Below are 19,747 nucleotides of genomic sequence, written 5' to 3' on the forward strand. Positions count from 1 at the left end.
ATTGTCCGGGTTAGGGGAAGGTTTGGCCAAAGGGGCTTTACTTGGCTCATCGTGTTCTAGCGACTCCTTGTAGTGGGCTGGGTGCCAGTGGGCTGACTTTTGTCATCAGTTGAACGATGTTTCCTCGGACACATTGGTGCTTCTGGGTTAAGCGGGTGGGTGTTAAGGGGTGTGGTTTGGCAGGTCATGTTTCAGGGGATGCATGACATCACTTTTGCCTCTCCCAAGCCCGTTGGGGAGTAGCAGCGATGAGACAAGATCATAATTGGATATCATGAAAAAGGGGGTAATAACAAAAAAAAAGACTACTCCTTTTGTAGTCCAGCACTGGTTGAATCAACATTATTTCCATGTTATTTAAATAAATTACGTTGAAATGACGTCTGTGCCTGGTGAGAGGCATTGTTAGAGCAGAAGAGTTGTGTGTCAGTTAATGCCCAGTGCTATGGGGCATAGCTCTGGACAGAGGTTCAGGACCATGGCAATCTGGTTTAAGACACAATTTTCCAATTTTCTGGCTCACGTCTCTGGTTCTGATAAGCAGGCTCCGCTTCCAACATCTGGAGTTGAGAGAATGAGACAAGCTCACTTCAGGACATCCCGTTTCCTCCCATGGGGCGTGTGCATGCTTGTGTGCGCACTGAAGGTTCTGAACAGACAGGGCCAACCTCTTCATATGTAGTGAATTATATGGAGTCTTAAGGCGCCTTCCCTTCTCATTAGTAACTTATTCAGACATTGTCATGCTCATAATTTTGTCTAAAGTATTCTCACAGAATTTACAGTAGGCTATACTTACCATACTTTTAACAAATATGGAGGGAAAGGGAATGTTTGCAACTCACATCTGTGCTGGATCGAGATATGGTTCTCATAATAGTGTGTTTATAGGGAAAGCCATCTTGGCTGTAGTCCTGAAACTGTCCAGCAGGCAGTAGATCTTCCTCCCTGCTGTGGAGTCAGTGACAGGATAACTCATACAAGCCCCTGTTGCTCTCTGTGGTGAACGTTGCTCTCAAATCAAGTCAAATCAACTGTTATTGGTGGCAGATGTTATCGCGGGTGCAGCAAAATTCTCCTGTTCCTATCTCCAACAGTGCAGTAATACCTGACAATACAAAACAATACACGCAAATCCCAAAAATAAAAATAAATATAGAAATATTAGAACGAGAAATGTCAGAATTCGGAATAAAAATATATATGTATATGATGGTGTGTATAGACAGTACGGACAGTATAGGAATAGAAAAGGTGTGTACAGCAGTAGTTATATAGGATAGGCCTTGACTAGAAAACAGTATATACAGTACATATGAACAGTAAAACAGTATGTAAACATTATTTAAATGACTATGTACATAGGGCAACTGTCTCTAAGGAGCAGGGTTGACTACTGAGTAGCAGTCGGTTAGTAACGGTGATTAAGTTCAGGACAGGGTACTGGGCGGAGGCCGGCTAGTGGTGACTGTTTAACAGTCTGATGGCCGGGAGATAGAATCTGTTCATCAGTCTTTCGGTCCCAGCTTTGATGCACCACCTTCTAAATGGTAGGTGGGTGAACAGGCCATGGCTCAGGTGGTTGAGGTCCTTGATGATCTTCTTGACCTTCCTGTGACATTGGGTGTTGTAGATCTCCTGGATGGCAGGCAGTGTGCCCCCAGTGATGTGTTGGGCAGACCACACCACCGACTGGGAAGCCCTGCGGTTGCGGACAGTACCAGGCAGTGATACAGCCCAAGAGGATGCTCGCAATGGTGCATCTGTAGAGGTTTGTGAGGGTCTTAGGGGCCAAGCTGAATTTATTCTGCCTCCTGAGGTTGAAGAGGCACTGTTGTGCCTTTTTAGTCACACTGTCTGTGTGGATGGACCATTTCAGGTTGTCAGTGATATGCACTCCGGGGAACTTGAAGCTTTTCACCCTCTCCACTGCAGCGCTGTCGACGTGGATGGGGGTGCGCTCCTTCTCCTGAAGTCCATGATCAGCTCCTTCGTTTTGTTGACGTTGATTGAGAGGTTATTTTCCTGGCATGACTCCGCCAGGGCCCTCACCCCCTTCCTGTAGGCTGTCTTGTCATTGTTGGTGATCAGGCCTACCACCGTTGTGTCATTTGTAAACTTGATGATTGAGTTGGAGGCATGTGTGGCCACGCAGTCATGGGTGAACAGGGAGTACAGGAGGGGGCTGAGCATGCACCCATGTGGGGCCTCATGTGTTGAGGATCAGCATAACGGAGGTGTTGTTACCTATCTTCACCACCTGGGGATGGTCTGTCAGGAAGTCCAGGACCCAGTTGCAAAGGGCAGGGATCAGACCCAGGGCCCCGAGCTTTGTCTCTCACTGTGGAAGTATGAGCAATCCTAGTTCCACGGCTGTATCACAAAACAAGGAAGTCCATGATTAAGTCCATTCGAGAACCACTGCATTGATGTTAATACAGAAAGGGAAGCAGGTAGTCTAGCGATTAAGAGCATTGGGCCAGTAAATGCCAGGTCACTGGTTCGAATCCCCAAGCCGACAAAGTCTGTTGATGTGCTCTAAAACACTTCTTGTATAGATAGATAGCCACAGTTTCTACTCAGTTAAAACCATGTTGAGCTTCTTCTCAAGGGAACCTTTTTAGATGACCTTGAGGGTGTCCCAGAACTCTCTGGCAGAATTGGATCTGGTCAGCTTAAGGAGGCAGCAGGGTTCATGATGACATAGGGTATTTCCATTCAGACACCAGACACCATACTGAACAGGCACAGCCATGTTCAATAGCAAATAGGAGTGAATAGGAATTAAACATCACCTCTGTCGAAGCAAACGATCAACCTAACAGAGAGCTGGTTATGCCTTTCTCTAGTCTCAACCACATTACTAGAACATTTGTTTGCCTTAGGTCACACTTGAGAAAGAACAAAGGACTTGTCAATATTCCACACATTTTCCAGCACAGGAAACTTGCGGTAATCATTCCCAGCTTTGTTTTCCCACAATAGACTTAGATTAAGCAGAATATATTCAAATGACAGAGTCACACAATACATCTTCTCAGCTTTCATGTTGAGCACCTGACAGCCAGAGCATTGAAATGCTGGGATTTGGTGGGAAAGTCAGCAAAAATCTGACCCATCCCATATGCAATGAATCAGATCTGTGTACAGCAGAGTCCCTTCCCAACTTCATAAAAACCTTTGAAACCCTATGTCTTCAAACAGTATCTTAAATAATCCTCCTCTTGACCTCAACCCCCCCACCCCTTCTAGCTCTGACTCTACTGATAGCTACGTTATTGAGGAAACATGTAGTTTATATGCCTGTGATATGTGGTTGTCCCACCTAGCTATCTGAAGATGATTGCACTAACTATAAGTCGCTCTGGATAAGAGCAACTGCTAAATGACTACAATGTAAATGTACGAACAGTGCAGAGTGAGGGGGAACCTTTTTCAATGTTTTTGGGAGGGAATCCTCAGTAAATGCAGGCTAGTTTCTCTGAAAACCCTTCCCACATAGTGTGGTTACCATGGCCACTGGTACGAGTTGGCTCTGTTGGTTGCTGTGGAAGTGGCCTGTGTGTGAAGAGGAGGAGAAAGAGAGAAGAGCAGAGACAAGAGGTCGAGGGGGCAGAGATTCTGCGCCTGATTTAACATGCTGTGCACCGCTGAGTGAAGAGTGGGTGGGCTGGATGCATGTTGCCTCTCCACTCTGATCACTCCTCTCCTTTTTTCTCTCTCCACTTCACTCTCTCTGCTCCTGTCTTTCTCTCTCTCTCTCTCTGCCTCCATCCGCCTCCTCTTGGCATCAAGCTAGAGGGAATCTGAACGGAATATCACTGCATCACTCCAAATTAAAATAAGATTGTCAATACATGTACAGTTCTTACACTATAACTACAATATATGACTGAATATAACATAATTATCACTCCCAAGGGTGACTGAGAATATATTGCTATGCGTTTTGCAGTCTCTAGGCATGCCTAGTAGGCCAGTCAGTAAGCTCTCTAAGAGCTACTTAAGTTATACACTTTATCCTCTCCTTTAAATCAAATCAAATGTTGTTGGTCACATACACATTTATTATCATGAATCTTGCCCTGGCCTGGAGGCAGCTCTGTAGAGAGCTGGCACAGCCACAAAATCTGATTTGAAACCTAACCCTAACCATACTGCCAACCCTAATGCCCAACCTTGAATTAAGACCAAAAAACTTGTTTTCATGAATTTTTACAATATAGCCAATTTTGACTTTGCAGCTGGCCCATCTAGCGGGAACTTGCTCAGTTCAGCCTCCAGGACAAGACTTATGACAATAAACATAAACTTGCTCTCCTCTGCCTCAGTTGGAGATGGTTCTATGTTGATGTAATCAGATGGGGCTATCAGTAAGGATCTTTAACAGAATGACTGGTAATGAAATGCTGTCCCTCAGGCGACATCCAACTGGGCACACACTGGTTGAATCAACGTTGTTTCCATGTCATTTTAAGGAAATGCCGTTGAATCAATGTGGAATAGACATTGAATTGACATCTGTGCCCAGTGGGATGGCTTTGTGTCAGTGATGGCACTGATTGTGGGAGTGTTACGTTCTGACCTTAGTTCCTTTATTATGTCTTTGTGTTCGTTTGGTCAGGGTGTGAGTTGGGGTGGGTAGTCTATGTTCTTTTTTCTATGTTGTATTTCTGTGTTTTGCCTGGTATGGTTCTCAATCAGAGGCAGCTGTCGATCGTTGTCTCTGATTGAGAATCATACTTAGGTAGCCTGTTTCCCCCATTTTGGTTGTGGGTGATTATTTTCTGTGTCTGTTTTCCACACGGAACTGTTTCGTTTTCAGTTTGTGTAGTGTTCAGTTGTACCATTAAAAATATGACGAACACTTACCACGCTGCATTTTGGTCCTCCTCTCCTTCCACCAACGAGAAGCGTTACAGGGAGACTAATAACCATGAAAGCCGGACACTGAACAATGCACTCTGTCAGACACTACTCAACTATAAAATATTTCTCCATGGTGAGGGGATATAGGAATGTTACTATTAACATTTGCAACAGGTTGATCTCCTACCTGATGGGCTGAAAAATTGCCCCTATGCCCCTAGTATAGCTTTACTTATATAAAAGTGTTTTGTCACAAATACATAGTACTGTATGTGAATGTGTGGGCATCCTTTTGCTGTATGTACTGTATGTGAGAGCGGTTATGTTGACAGTCCTATTTAGTGTGGATCTTCAAGTGTGTGTGTGTGTGTGTGGATGGGAAGTGTGTACTCCTATATTGTAGCCATGACACTGAGCAGCAATGTGCCCTTTTCTCTCCATTAGTGATGGATAGCTCTGTCCAGTGAGAGTTGCCACTGGGCTGTTTCCATGTAGGAGCACCACTGGTGGCTATTTTTCCATTACAGCACAATAACATACAGTTACAATACACAGCCTGTGAATCAACGATATCCCACTGACTTGTTGTCATGGAAACACAAGGACTGGGATAAATAGCACAACACAAAGGCTGAAGGGTCGGAATCAATGGGGGATTGCACAGGTTATGTAACTGTAGCGGATTGGGGCCTAAATGAGTGGGTATCTAGTGGTGCATGTCTTATTCACATGGGGACATAAATCCACTGCTTTTGGCCACCTCCAATCAGAGGGCCTCTTCCTTTGTCCCCCCAGAGAGGCTCCAGTGAGGAAGGCCCTGGGGCTTGGTGGCATGGCAACACACTTTGCGTTGCACCCCTCCTACTCACACTGGGAGAGAGAGGGCACTAAGAACTCATCAGGGTGATATGTTTGGGACTGGACACAGTTAGGAATGATATACTGAGCACCGCAATACATCAGGGACAAATACTGTAGTGTAGAAAACAACGGACAACCAAATCTTTAGACTGAGGAGTGATACAAGGAGTATGTGTGGGAGGAGAGCATCTTGTGACTGAACATTGAAGCATAAGTGAGACTTGTGTGGATGTAATGTGGAAATTCATGCATGCTGGCTGGTGGGGTTATCACACTATGTATCAGCAACTTACCTTGGTTGGCCTCTCCATTTCATCCTATTGGTCAACCCCCCCACCAAGCTCAGTAATCTCCAGGAGAAAATTGAATTACTTAGACTACATGTTCACTCTAAGTGTGCCTCTGATCTTTAGAAGATAATGGTGGTGGGGTGATGGGGGGGGGGGCTAAAGGCTTTTATCCAATCATCTGAGACCAGAAAAAAACATTCACAAGGCTTCAAGGGGCACTTAAACAATTAGTCATGGAGCAAGAAGACCCCGCTTACTACGTCTGTCTGTCTGTCTGTCTGTCTGTCTGTCTGTCTGTCTGTCTGTCTGTCTGTCTGTCTGTCTGTCTGTCTGTCTGTCTGTCTGTCTGTCTGTCTGTCAAATTAAAACCAGACCTGGTAACGATTGATATCATAGAAATATAGAGTCCTCTAATCAGTACAACAATAAACAATGTACCATAAACATTAAATAGCACTGCCCTTATATCATAATTAGATAAAGCACTGCCAATATATTATAATCAGATATAGCACTGCCCATATCATAATTAGATAAAACACTGCCCATGTATCGTAATTAGATAAAGTTAGATCAATAACATGCATCATTATCCATGGAAGAGGTCCTGATAGGTTAATATGCACGCTTTAAGCCTTACAGGACTATAGCCTCCTGCTGTGTTGAGTGAAGCTTCTCTCTCTCTGACTGTATTCCCATGCAGAGCAGTAGGAGACTCTGGGCTCAATATTGGAGCATAAGCCTTTGAGTTTAATCAGGTCTCTCTGTCAGCTAAGAGGATCCTGCCCTGCTCCTGTTCACATTTGGGATTTAACACCGCACTGCGTGCTGGGTAAAAAGCAGGCCTGAATGAATGTTGTTACTTAGATAGGCTTGACTGGGTGATGAGATGGTATTGGCACAAGGCAAAGTAGAGAGGGGTCAAGCCAGGGGAAGCTGGGAGTCAACAACAGTGTCAAGACAGAGTCACAGGTCAGAGTTAGAATATGGCTTGAGCAGACTGCCACAGAGGGAGTGGATACAGGTGAGGTGAGAGACAGAAAGCAGAGAGAGCGAGAGAGATAGAGAAAGAAGAGCCATGGAGGACGGAGATAAACACACACATACTGTAGGCTGGGTCTAATGAACCGAACACACACACACACTCTAATGGGTTATCAATACTCCTAACTTGCGATTCAGTGTGATGGTGCAGTCGGACTCTGGCTGGATTACTCTGTGTCACTTGATTTTACACAACATTATCCAGATCACGTGACCTTACACAACATTATCCAGATCACATGACCTTACGCAGTATTATCCAGGACCATAGGAAACAGAGAGGAAAGATGGCACTATTTTGAAGGGACAAAAGCAATTATATTTTGTCTCTTATATTAACTGTTGAATAGTGAATTGGAATTCTAATATCATGGGTATTTAATGGTTTTATTCATTGCATTCAATTTTGAGAAGAAAAGCAATGAGAATCAGCAAAGCACAAAGCTGCCTAAGAATAGATTCTGTTCTGCCAGCCTGAATGTAACATTCAAAATGTTTAGACTCGGAAAGCATTGATGAGAAAAAAAAGGTACTATTTGGATAAGCTTTCACATACAAAAATGGCACACAATTTCAAACTGTCTACATAATAGATTCAGATATAATGAAAACAATAACAAAACAGTCACCACGCCTCTGCTTTGATTAAAAGGTGAGGGATGGGCAGCAGAAATGCAACCACTAAAAATTCACAGACAGAGCAATAGGTGCAAGGACTGATCATCCATGATATCAAAATTATAGTTTAACCTTGTTTTGAGGCTATATACTGTTTGTTCACATTTACATTGTTTACAAACGTTGGAGTAAAACAAGATTATTTGGGGGTTTCTGATGGGGCATGTATACCGAGTGTACAAAACATTAGGAACACCTGCTCTTTCAATGACATAGACTGACCAGGTGAAAGATACTTACTGATGTTACTTGTTATTTCCACTTCAATCAGTGTAACTGAAGGCGAGGACAAAGGTTCAAAAATGATTTTTAAGCCTTGAGACAATTGAGATATGAATTGTGTGTGTGCCATTCAGAGGAGTAGATGGGCAAGAAAATATTGAAGTGTCTTTGAATGGGGTATGGTAGTAGGTGCCAGGAACACCGGTTTGTTTCAAAAACTGCAACGCTGCTAGATTTTTCACGTTTCCGTCACCAACTCAATAAAATGAAGGTGTTCTTAATGTTTTGTACACTTAGTATATAAGTTATATTCTTCAAGAATCATTGGGTATATATTTTTAAGTCCAGCAAATTGATGTAACAACTAAGGATTCTAGCTTTACAGCATTGTATTTTTTAAATGTATTTTTCAGAAAGGTTGGGGAGGAAACAATCAATTGAGAAACATAAAGCTACAGATGGTAGGGGAAGGATAATACCCACAGAGACAGTAGGTAACAGGGATGTGGTAGAAGTACTGAAGAGGATGTGATTAGAGAGCATTGGTGAAATGAATGAAGGAAGTTCCTCAGAAGCGCTTCTTGAAGCCAGAGAGCACCATCTTGTCGATGGATCTCTCATTGGAGAACGAGGTTGGGGTGGTGCGACAGCTGGTACTCCCCTACTTACTCAGCCACACCTTCTTGTGAAGAGCGAAAGGGAGAGAGGGAGGTAGAGAGGGGAGAGAGGGGGGATAGAAAGAAAAATAAGTTACTCTGTTAGCCACCACTCTCTTATGTCAATGATGGTCATTTTATTAAATAACACTGCTTGTGTTTCCCATAAAGAAATATCACTCTGCTCTATTCTCCTGTTGGCTGTTTTCTCTAAGCTACTACATGATTGGTTTAAATCCTGTTTCTCTCAACAACTAACCCTATTTTCTATATTCTCCAATATAACCAGTGAATCTGGAGCTTGGAAACACACATTCCATTGCTAAAATTAACTTTGAGAGTTTGAGCATGCTTTAGACAGACGGAAATCTGAGGTTCTCTAGAGACCCCTCTGTTCAGCAAACAGTGCCTAGGCCAAATAAGGCTTCTGACTTTTCCGATTGACACAGGGAAGGCATGCTTTCTAAGACAGATGGCCAATCTATGGGGCCGACACTAGATTGACGGTGTCCCCTATAGTATAGTCCCTCTATCACATGCAATGTGTGTCATGTCAAACAGCTGTGGGCATACATTAAAACTTCAACCTCTGTTTCAGATAACTGGTAAAAATGGTTCAGCAACATGATCCTAACCTCTGTCACCAAGGACAAATGAGTCCCAGCCCCAGCAAGCCTGGGTACAGTGCATAGCAAGCAGTTTTTCTTGGCACCATCTCTACTGTTCTCTATGACAAATGACTTTGAGAAAAGCACAAACATAATCAAGTGAATTGAACTGAACTCAGCTCAGTCTTAAATTTAAACCTCAGTTTGCCATGGGGCCTGCCTCAGAGTGGAGCAACAGTCAACATGCTTATTCACAGTATATAGATCAAGCCCTGGTGACTGAGAACCTGTCACTCATGTCGCTGCATGGCCAACTACTAAGGGCTACATTAATTCCTAGGCTGTGTAGATTAGTGGAGAGATTGTAGAGGATCGATGGTCCACATGTGGTCACGTTCTAAAGCACGTTCTGGTGCGATGGGAGTTCAGACCACAGAGACATAATGCCGTAGGGGCTACCCATAGGGTGCCAGAGAGCTGACTGACAGCTGCCTGCATGACAGAGAGAGACAGATGGAGAGAAAGAGAGAGAGAGGGAAAAGGCAACATCTCCATCTACTGCCTTCTCTGCTCTGCTCTAGCGTAGCACACAGCCAGCCCACAGACTGCAGATTGAACAGGAATCGCAGGATTTAGAGGGTAGCTCTAAGACTCCCACTGCATCAGGGACCTGCTAATCTCCACTGACTTCCCTCTGCGAGACAAAATGTATTGAACCCAAAACAGTGTGAGCACAAGGATGGTCGCCTCTCTACTGTCACATATCAAGTGTCTTTGGCTATTTTCCTTGTTGAAGGCATGTGCCCTACTTGTCTTAGTGATAGAGCGGCTTTGATATCTTCAACTCTTAGGTTGAACTTCTGGAGCAAAGCCAGTCCACCCCCTACTAATTGAATTACCCCAATTTAGAAGACTGGGTGAACTGATCTAATAAACACACGAGAAGAAAACAAACATGTGGTGTGTGTCAGAAAGAGAGAGAGAGCAATGACTGTATTTACAATACCTAATGGCACGGTTTGGATAGACTCAGATTCCTTAAATAATGGACCAACATCAGAAGCAGCTGAGAACACAGTGTGACGTGATGGTGGGTTGATAACACTGGCCTGGTCTCCGATCACCACCCACTGTGTCAACCACTCTCTGCCTTCATGCCTGCCTGCCTGCCGACTGACTTACTGGCCAGGCCTCTTTTCCCACACATTTGAGGAAATTAGATAACATAAACCAGCGTATGGGAAGGGATTCAATGTGTTGCAGAAACAACTATGGCTCTAACTAATGAGCCCAGCTAGCGGGAGGCATTGCATTGTTCCTGGAGAGCAATCTAAACAGGGCCTGTCTAGCTAATGGCTCTGTATGGTGTATAATCAAATTAGCCTTCCAATACTCTGCCAATGTTAACCAGCACCAGGTCAGCTACAACATTTCCTGCTTAAAACAATCAGGTTGATAGGGTCAAATAAAATATAACCCTGCTGTAAAAAAACAGCATAAGCTGTGTTTTGGACACTGGTGACCAGCCTTTGCTGTGTTTTTGCTGGTGACCAACCTTCATATACCATAAGGAGACTAGTTTTTACCCAATACGGGTCTGCAAGTCACATTATGCTGGCTTGCAAAGTGATGTTTAATTCCTATTGGAATCCAGTCAGAGTGGGGATATCTTTTATTCTCCTGCAACCTGCATTCAGAATGACTGCCAGGCATATAAAGATGAACAAATGAGACTACCCTAAGCATCTCAACTGGAATAACAATTTCAGTAACGGGTGTAATAAGTCCAACTAACAGTTTTAATTTGTTTAGATTTGTGGAGCATAAGATACACTCATTGATTAATTCATCAATGTACATGCAAAAAACACAGATATTGAAACAAACAATTCTAAAAATCAAAATAGAGCATGCTGGGGAATATGATAATGATGGGGATGGATTTGTCAGACAGATCAGGGATGGGGATGCTAGACAGATCAGCATGGTCACCAGCATAAATTGGTCACCAGCATACCAGTATCACCAGCTAGTCGGCCAGCCTAACCAGCTAGACCATGCTGGTCAGACCAGCTTGATAAGCATCCAACCAACATGGACCAGCTTGATATTTAGGCTGGTCTATGTAGTTTTCTTCAGCAGGGAAACAATGTTATATCTACATGTATATGTATGGATTATAATATGGGATGTTTTATTTGAACTGTAGCCTTCCAATTGGTGAAATTCTGCAGCAGGAAATCTTATGGAATGTGCCTTTGATCCATGTAAGTGAGAGAGTTAACCAGCTGTGGGAGTGGCTGATACTCTAAACACATGTCAAAACAACATGCTCCCAGCAGGAATGCTTCAAAGTCCCTGAGTTTATGGGAAGAAAGCTGTGGCTGGAGGGGGATATTGTGAATTCATATGTACTGTACAAACTCACCCAATTTCACCCCTCTGTCATTTCTACATTCATAAAAAAATGAAGAATTCCTTCTGTGTGAGAGCTTAGGTATGGTAGGGTGTGTGTGTGTTTTCTATGAGAGGTGAGTGAGCTATATGGAATGTGGGGGGCATATGAGATGAGCAGTGCCAGTTCCAGGATGGTACCAACGTGGATTCCTTACTGATGGCTGTTTGTTCATTAAGAGATAAAGAAACCTTAACAGCAACATTATGCGAAACTCTTCCAGAGGAAATCCTACCAGGGTCAAAATGAAATCTCTGAGCGAATCTGAGCTCTCGAATAGGCTGAAAACCCCCATCTTCAAACAGTCATCAGCCCAGCCAAACAGCTGCATGCAGTGCATTAGACAGAGCTGCAGTGATTAGAGTATTCCCATAGAGAGCGCTTTAAAGAGGACTGGCTTTAGTTTGGCCTTCATCAGAACAGGGCTAAGAGGGATTACATGGGCCAGACTCCAGACCATCTGTGTCCCTGCCACGCCACTCGCTGACCAGCGGTCTTAGCCGCCAAGACTCTCCACCGCCCTGTTCCTCCACCTTACTACTTTATCATCCTCCCTCATCACTCACTCCCTGATCACCCTCTGCTTCTCATTCCCAATCTCCCTCCCTGGTGGTTTGTAGGTCTCTTCTTACACAGAAGTTGTACAGATTTGGGCCACAGGACTCAGGGAAGAGGAGAGCTATGTTAGTTATAGCAGGCAGCAGGTCAGTCCCACAGTGCTGTGCACATGGTACAACACATACAGAGAGCTAAAACACCATACACTTTCCTCCAGTCTATAAAACACACCCAGGAACACATCTGCTTTCTGTGATTACTTTCACTGATTTTAGGGATGAGAGAACCCACACATAAAAAATATCTGCCACTCCCTGTCTGATACAGCCTGCTAGCCTAAATAAGCTGGCCATATGATCCCAACACAGAACAGAGTAGGATAGGGGAAGGGTAGTGGAATATGAAAAGAGAAAAACACTCTTCTACAAGGCAGCAGCTTAGCTGCATACTGTCCAATAGCTTTAGACATTATTGCAGTATTTGTCAACTTATTTGATAAAGCAATAATCTTGTTAATGATCTGAGTAGAATAAATTGTAGCTGACTGAATTATCTCAGGAGGTATGGATGCAGCTGCCATGTATGTATGTATGTATGTATGTATGTATGTATGTATGTATGTATGTATGTATGTATGTATGTATGTATGTATGTATGTATGTATGTATGTATGTATGTATGTATGTATGTATGTATGTATGTATGTATGTATGTATGTATGTATGTATGTATGTATGTATGTATGTATGTATGTATTTATTTATTTATTTTTTATTTCACCTTTATTTAACCAGGTAGGCTAGTTGAGAACAAGTTCTCATTTGCAACTGCGACCTGGCCAAGATAAAGCATAGCAGTGTGAGCATACAACAAAGAGTTACACATGGAGTAAACAATTAACAAGTCAATAACACAGTAGAAAACAAAGGGGGGGGTCTATATACAATGTGTGCAAAAGGCATGAGGAGGTAGGCAAATAATTACAATTTTGCAGATTAACACTGGAGTGATAAAAGATCAGATGGTCATGTACAGGTAGAGATATTGGTGTGCAGAAGAGCAGAAAAGTAAATAAATAAAAACAGTATGGGGATGAGGTAGGTGAAAAGGGTGGGCTATTTACCAATAGACTATGTACAGCTGCAGCGATCGGTTAGCTGCTCAGATAGCTGATGTTTGAAGTTGGTGAGGGAGATAAAAGTCTCCAACTTCAGCGATTTTTGCAATTCGTTCCAGTCACAGGCAGCAGAGTACTGGAACGAAATGTGGCCAAATGAGGTGTTGGCTTTAGGGATGATCAGTGAGATACACCTGCTGGAGCGCGTGCTACGGATGGGTGTTGCCATCGTGACCAGTGAGCTGAGATAAGGCGGAGCTTTACCTAGCATAGACTTGTAGATGACCTGGAGCCAGTGGGTCTGGTGACGAATATGTAGCGAGGGCCAGCCGACTAGAGCATACAAGTCGCAGTGGTGGGTGGTATAAGGTGCTTTAGTGACAAAACGGATGGCACTGTGATAGACTGCATCCAGTTTGCTGAGTAGAGTGTTGGAAGCCATTTTGTAGATGACATCGCCGAAGTCGAGGATCGGTAGGATAGTCAGTTTTACTAGGGTAAGCTTGGCGGCTTGAGTGAAGGATATATATATATATATATATATATATATAGGACGAGTTCATCCATCCACCCAGAATGACTGTGGCCTTAAATAACAATTAGGAAGGAAATCATGTCATATCAGGAAACACAAAAGCTGACTGACACTGGCCAAACCACTCTCTCTCTCTCCTCACCAGACATCAGCACAAATTGGGGATAATTCCATTAGGGCTCTTTAATAGAGGTTTTATGGCCTAGGAATGGCAATGTTACCATAGCAGCCCACACAGCTGGGCTTTGTGACTAGGCTCCAGAACACTCAACAGAGCTGAGCTCAGGAAGAGTCCCCTGCTGAGTCCAAAAGTCCCTGTTCTGCTTTTCTGCTTCGACTGTCTGTGGAGAAACAGGATCAGCCCTTAAACTATTGTACAGGAGTCGTAAAAGAAAACCACACATGAACACACACACACACATAACAAAGTGTATCCCTCAGGAAAGGGGAGACGTGATCTGTGAAGGCTTGGCATTTCCAACGAGCATGCTCTACATCAAAGAACCCTTCAGAGTGAGAAAAGCTCAGTATTTGGCACGTATTGAGAGAAATCTTGAAAGACCAAAGTTAACTATTTGGCAGATAGACTTCAGTCCAAGCTGCACACAGAGCATCAACAACAACAAACTGATCTGTAAAAACGTTGTCTCCTACAGCGTATCAACCATGTGTGTGTATGTGCTTAGTTACAAGAATTTATGTGTGTAGTGATGAGGTGCAGTAAGCATTAGAGTGGGTGTGGGGAGCAGCCTCTCACAGCTCTCTGTGGAATACTCTTGAGATTATGTCATCTTTGTGAGCCGCATCAACCCTGAGGACATCAGATTCACATCTGGATGAGAGACCCGCCTCTGAACCTGCTGGTGAGATCATCTCTACCAAGACACTCACTCCCTGGCCATTCAACAGGGAGGGACAGGATATGAACAAATGAGAGAGAGAGAGAGAGCGAGAGAGAGAGCGCGAGAGAGAGAGCGATTATATGAACAAATGAGAGCGAGAGCGCAAAGAGAACAGACCGTCCCCTACAGACTATGCAGGTTTCCATCACCTCCCCAAACGGATTCTCAAATGGACAATTTCTGACAAACTCTCTGATAATAGGAAACACATTAGCTATAGTAATCAGCTAACTTGTGTTAAAGCCAACACCAACAAAAAAAATAAAAACTGTTCATATCACAATAACTAACAAAGATCAGTAAACAAATATAAGTCTGGGTAATAGCATTTAACTTGGAAGGAAAATGCAGTATTAATCTTGTCATATTTCCCTCCCAGAGAAACTGATTGTATTTGGGCGTTCTAGTGGACGGCTATGCCAAAACACTATCTCATCACTATAGAATGTGCAGGCAGAATGTGCAGGCAGTGGTCTGTGATTGCTCTGCCCAAATCTGAACAGAGTAAAAATAAAGCCAATCATATCTATTGGGCTACACAGACTTGAGGATTGTGAGGATTGTAAAAAAAAAAAAGACCACAGAGTAAACTTTGACTCCAAAGTCCATGGCGTAAATTCAGTTAAATTCAGTTCTATAACACTAAATCTGACCAACGAAACAGAAGGGACTATGGAATGCTGGAACTCGTCATTATAGGTAAAGAGAGCCACCTGCTGGTGTAATAAAAGCAAAGCATTAAGACCGATCAGAGATGGGAGGGGACGATTGGCACTGCATAGTCTCACAGCGAAGGTGTCATGATACCCATAAAACCTAGCGGTCAAACAGGGAAACGGTACCAATATTTTTCCAGTTCGCAGAATTGTCATTTAATTTTTACACTCTTATCAAAAACGTCACACCAGGGTAAGCCTACGCGAAACACAGCCCTTATTTTAAGTGTTTCCAAAATCCCCTATGGGAAAAATGAATGGTGGAAAAACTATTGGAACCATTTCCCTGTTTGAATGGTAGGTTTTATGGGTATTATGAGACATACTGTGGTACACTATTCTGTATCACTCGTAGAAGGGTATTTCCACAAATATAATACATTTTGGGTAGTGTAACTTAGTAAAAAAAAGGAGAATTTCACCTCATTTATCATTGTCAAAAAGAGCACATGTTTAACTTAAAACAAACATAACATTTCCATCTCAAGGAGTTAAATGAAAGAAATGACTATAGTAAGTGCCATTAAAGGAACTGGATTTTCATCTTAAATCAGCCATAAATCCCCTTATGACAGGGAGAATGGAAGCTTGTTGTGTGCAACAGGGAGGGACAATTGAATGCAATCTTTTAAAAAATATGTCAATTGTTAACATTTCTAGCGTACAGTGCATTCGAAAAATATTCAGACCCCTTGACATTTTGTTACGCAACAGACTTATTCTAAAATGGATTAAATCGTTTTTTCCCCTCATGAATCTACACATAATAACCCATTATGAAAGGAAAAACTGTTTATACATTTTTTCCAAATGTATTTGAAAAAAATATATATAAAAAAATATCACATCTACATAAGTATTCAGACCCTTTACTCAGTACTTTGCTGAAGCACCTTTGGCAGCGATTACAGCCTTGAGTCTTCTTGGGTATGACGCTACAAGCTTGGCACACCTGTATTTGGGGAGTTTCTCTCAGTCTTCTGAGTATGAGGTTCTGAGCTCACTAGAGCAGGTTTTCATCAAGGATCTCTCCTTATATTGCTACATTCACCTTTCCCTCAGTCCTGACTAGTGTCCCATTCCCTGCCACTGAAAAACATCCCCACAACATGATCCCACCACCATGCTTCACTATAGGGATGGTGCCAAGTTTCCTCCAGACGTGACGCTTGGCATTCAAGCCAAAGAGTTCAATCTTGGTTTCAACTGACCAGAGAAACTTGTTTGTCATGGTTTGAGAGTCCTTTAGGTGCCTTTTGGGAAATTCGAAGCAGGGGGTCCTTTTACGGCAAGAGTCTTGGTGGTACCAAACTTCTTCCCATGTAAGAATGATGGAGGCCACTGTGTTCGTGATGACCTTCAATGCTGCAGAAATGTTTTGGTACCCTTCCCCAGATCAGTGCCTCTCCACGATCCTGTCTCAGAACTCTACGGACAATTCCTTCAACCTCATGGCTTGGTTTTTGCTCTGACATGCACTGTAAACTGTGGGACATTATGTTGACAAGTGTGTGCCTTTCCAAATAATGTCCAATCAATTTAATTGACCACAGGTAGACTCCAGTCAAGTTGTAGAAAAATCTCAAGGATGATCAATGGAAACCGGAAGCATCTGAGCACAAGTCTCAGCCTGCAGGCACCCGGCACGCCACAAGGAGTCACTAGAGTGCGATGAGCCAAGCAAAGCCCTCCCCTAACTCGGACGACGCTGGGCCAATTGTGCGCCACCCTATGGGACTCCCGATCAACGCTGGCTGTGATACAGCCCGGGATCGAAACCGGGTCTGTAGTGAAGCTTCTAGCACTGCGATGCACTGCCTTAGACCACTGCGCCACTCGGGAGGCACGCTGTATCTTTCTATAGGTAACTGGGTTGAAGTGTTATGCTCAAGCCTCAAGTACTAAAAGACCTTTGGATGTAAACAAAGAACTAACTGCATTGTTGTAAACAAGACCCCACCTGTGGGGCAGAAGGTGGGTGTAATTATGCAGCAGCAAGCTCTTACGTTGTTAGAACCTGTAAGCTGTTGTAACGACGTTCGTCTGTAGAAGGAGAAGCGGACCAAAATACTCATGTTCTTTAATGGAAAATGAACGATACATGAAATAACTTAAATCTACAAAACAACAAACGGAACGTGAAAACCTATACAGCCTATCTTGTGACAACAAACAGAGACAGGAACATCACCCACAAACACACAGTGAAACCCAGGCTACCTAAATATGGTTCCCAATCAGAGACAACGATAATCACCTGACTCTGATTGAGAACCGCCTCAGGCAGCCATAGACTATGCTAGACACCCCACAAAACCCCAAGACAAAAACGCATCACAATAACCCATGTCACACCCTGGCCTGACCAAATAAATGAAGACAAACATAATATACTTCGACCAGGGCGTGACAGAACCCCCCCCCCCCCTAAGGTGCGGACTCCCGGACGCACATCAAAACAATAGGGAGGGTCCGGGTGGGCGTCTGTCCATGGTGGCGGCTCCGGCGCGGGACGTGGACCCCACTCTATCAATGTCTTAGTTCCTCCCCCTCGCGTCCTAGGATAGTCTACCCTCGCCGCCGACCATGGCCTAGTAGTCCTCACCCAGAACCCCACTGGACTGAGGGGCAGCTCGGGACTGAGGGGCAGCTCGGCACTGAGGGGAAGCTCGGCACTGAGGGGAAGCTCAGGCAGGTAGTTGGATCCGGCAGATCCTGGCTGGCTGGCGGATCTGGCGGATCTGGAAGAGTCTGGCTGACTGGCGGATCTGGAAGAGTCTGGCTGACTGGCAGATCTGGAAGAGTCTGGCTGACTGGCAGATCTGGAAGAGTCTGGCTGACTGGCAGATCTGGAAGAGTCTGGCTGACCTGGAAGAGTCTGGCTGACTGGCAGATCTGGAAGAGTCTGGCTGACCTGGAAGAGTCTGGCTGACTGGCAGATCTGGAAGAGTCTGGCTGACTGGCAGATCTGGAAGAGTCTGGCTGACTGGCAGATTTGGAAGAGTCTGGCTGACTGGCAGATCCTGGCAGACTGACGGATCTGGCGGCTATGGCTACTCCATGTAGATTGACAGCTCTGACGGCTCCTTGCAGACTGGCAGCTCCTTGCAGACTGGCAGCTCCGTGCAGACTGGCAGCTCCGTGTAGACTGGCAGCTCTGGCTGCTCCATGCAGACTGACAGCTCCATGCAGACTGACATCCCTGGCTGCTCCATGCAGACTGACATCTCTGGCTGTTCCATGCAGACTGACATAACTGGCTGCTCCATGCAGACTGACATCTCTGGCTGCTCCATGCAGACTGACATCTCTGGCTGCTCCATGCAGACTGACATCTCTGGCTGCTCCATGCAGACTGACAGCTCTGGCTGCTCCATGCAGACTGACATCTCTGGCTGCTCCATGCAGACTGACATCTCTGGCTGCTCCATGCAGACTGACAGCTCAGGCTGCTCCATGCAGACTGACAGCTCAGGCTGCTCCATGCAGGCTGGCAGCTCTGGCTGCTCCATGCAGGCTGGCAGCTCTGGCTGCTCCATGCAGGCTGGTAGCTCTGGCTGCTCCATGCAGGCTGGCAGCTCTGGCTGCTCCATGCAGGCTGGCAGCTCTGGCTGCGCTGAACAGGCAGGAGACTCCAGCAGCGCAGGAGAGGAGAAAGGCTCTGGCTGCGCTAAACAGGCAGGAGGCTCCGGCAGCGCAGGAGAAGAGGAAGGCTCGGACAGCGCTGAACAGGCGGGAGACTCCGACAGTGCTGGAGAGGCGAGGCGCACTGTATGCCTGATGCGTGGTGCTGGCACTGGTGGTACTGGGCCGAGGACACGCACAGGAAGCCTGGTGCGGGGAGCTGCCACCGGAGGGCTGGTGTGTGGAGGTGGCACAGGATGGGCTAGACCGTGAAGGCGTACTGGAGATCTTGAGAACAGTACTGGCACAGGACGTGCAAGGCTAGGGATGTGCACAGGAGGCCTGGTGCGTGAGGCTGGCACCAACTTCACCAGCCGACTAACACGCACCTCAGGACGAGTATGGAGCGCTGACCCAGGTGCCATCAAATCCCCGACACGCTCCGTCGGGCGAATACCGTACCTAAAGCACCAACTCAGCAACTCCCTCATAACTCTCTCCTCCAATTTCCCCATTAACTCCTTCACAGTCTCTGCTTCGCTCACCTCTAACACCGGCTCTGGTCTCCTCCTTGGCTCCTAACGATAAACAGCAAAGACTGACTCCCCCCAC

This window comes from Oncorhynchus kisutch, linkage group LG4 (genome assembly GCF_002021735.2).
Source record: "Oncorhynchus kisutch isolate 150728-3 linkage group LG4, Okis_V2, whole genome shotgun sequence".
NCBI lineage: Eukaryota > Metazoa > Chordata > Actinopteri > Salmoniformes > Salmonidae > Oncorhynchus > Oncorhynchus kisutch.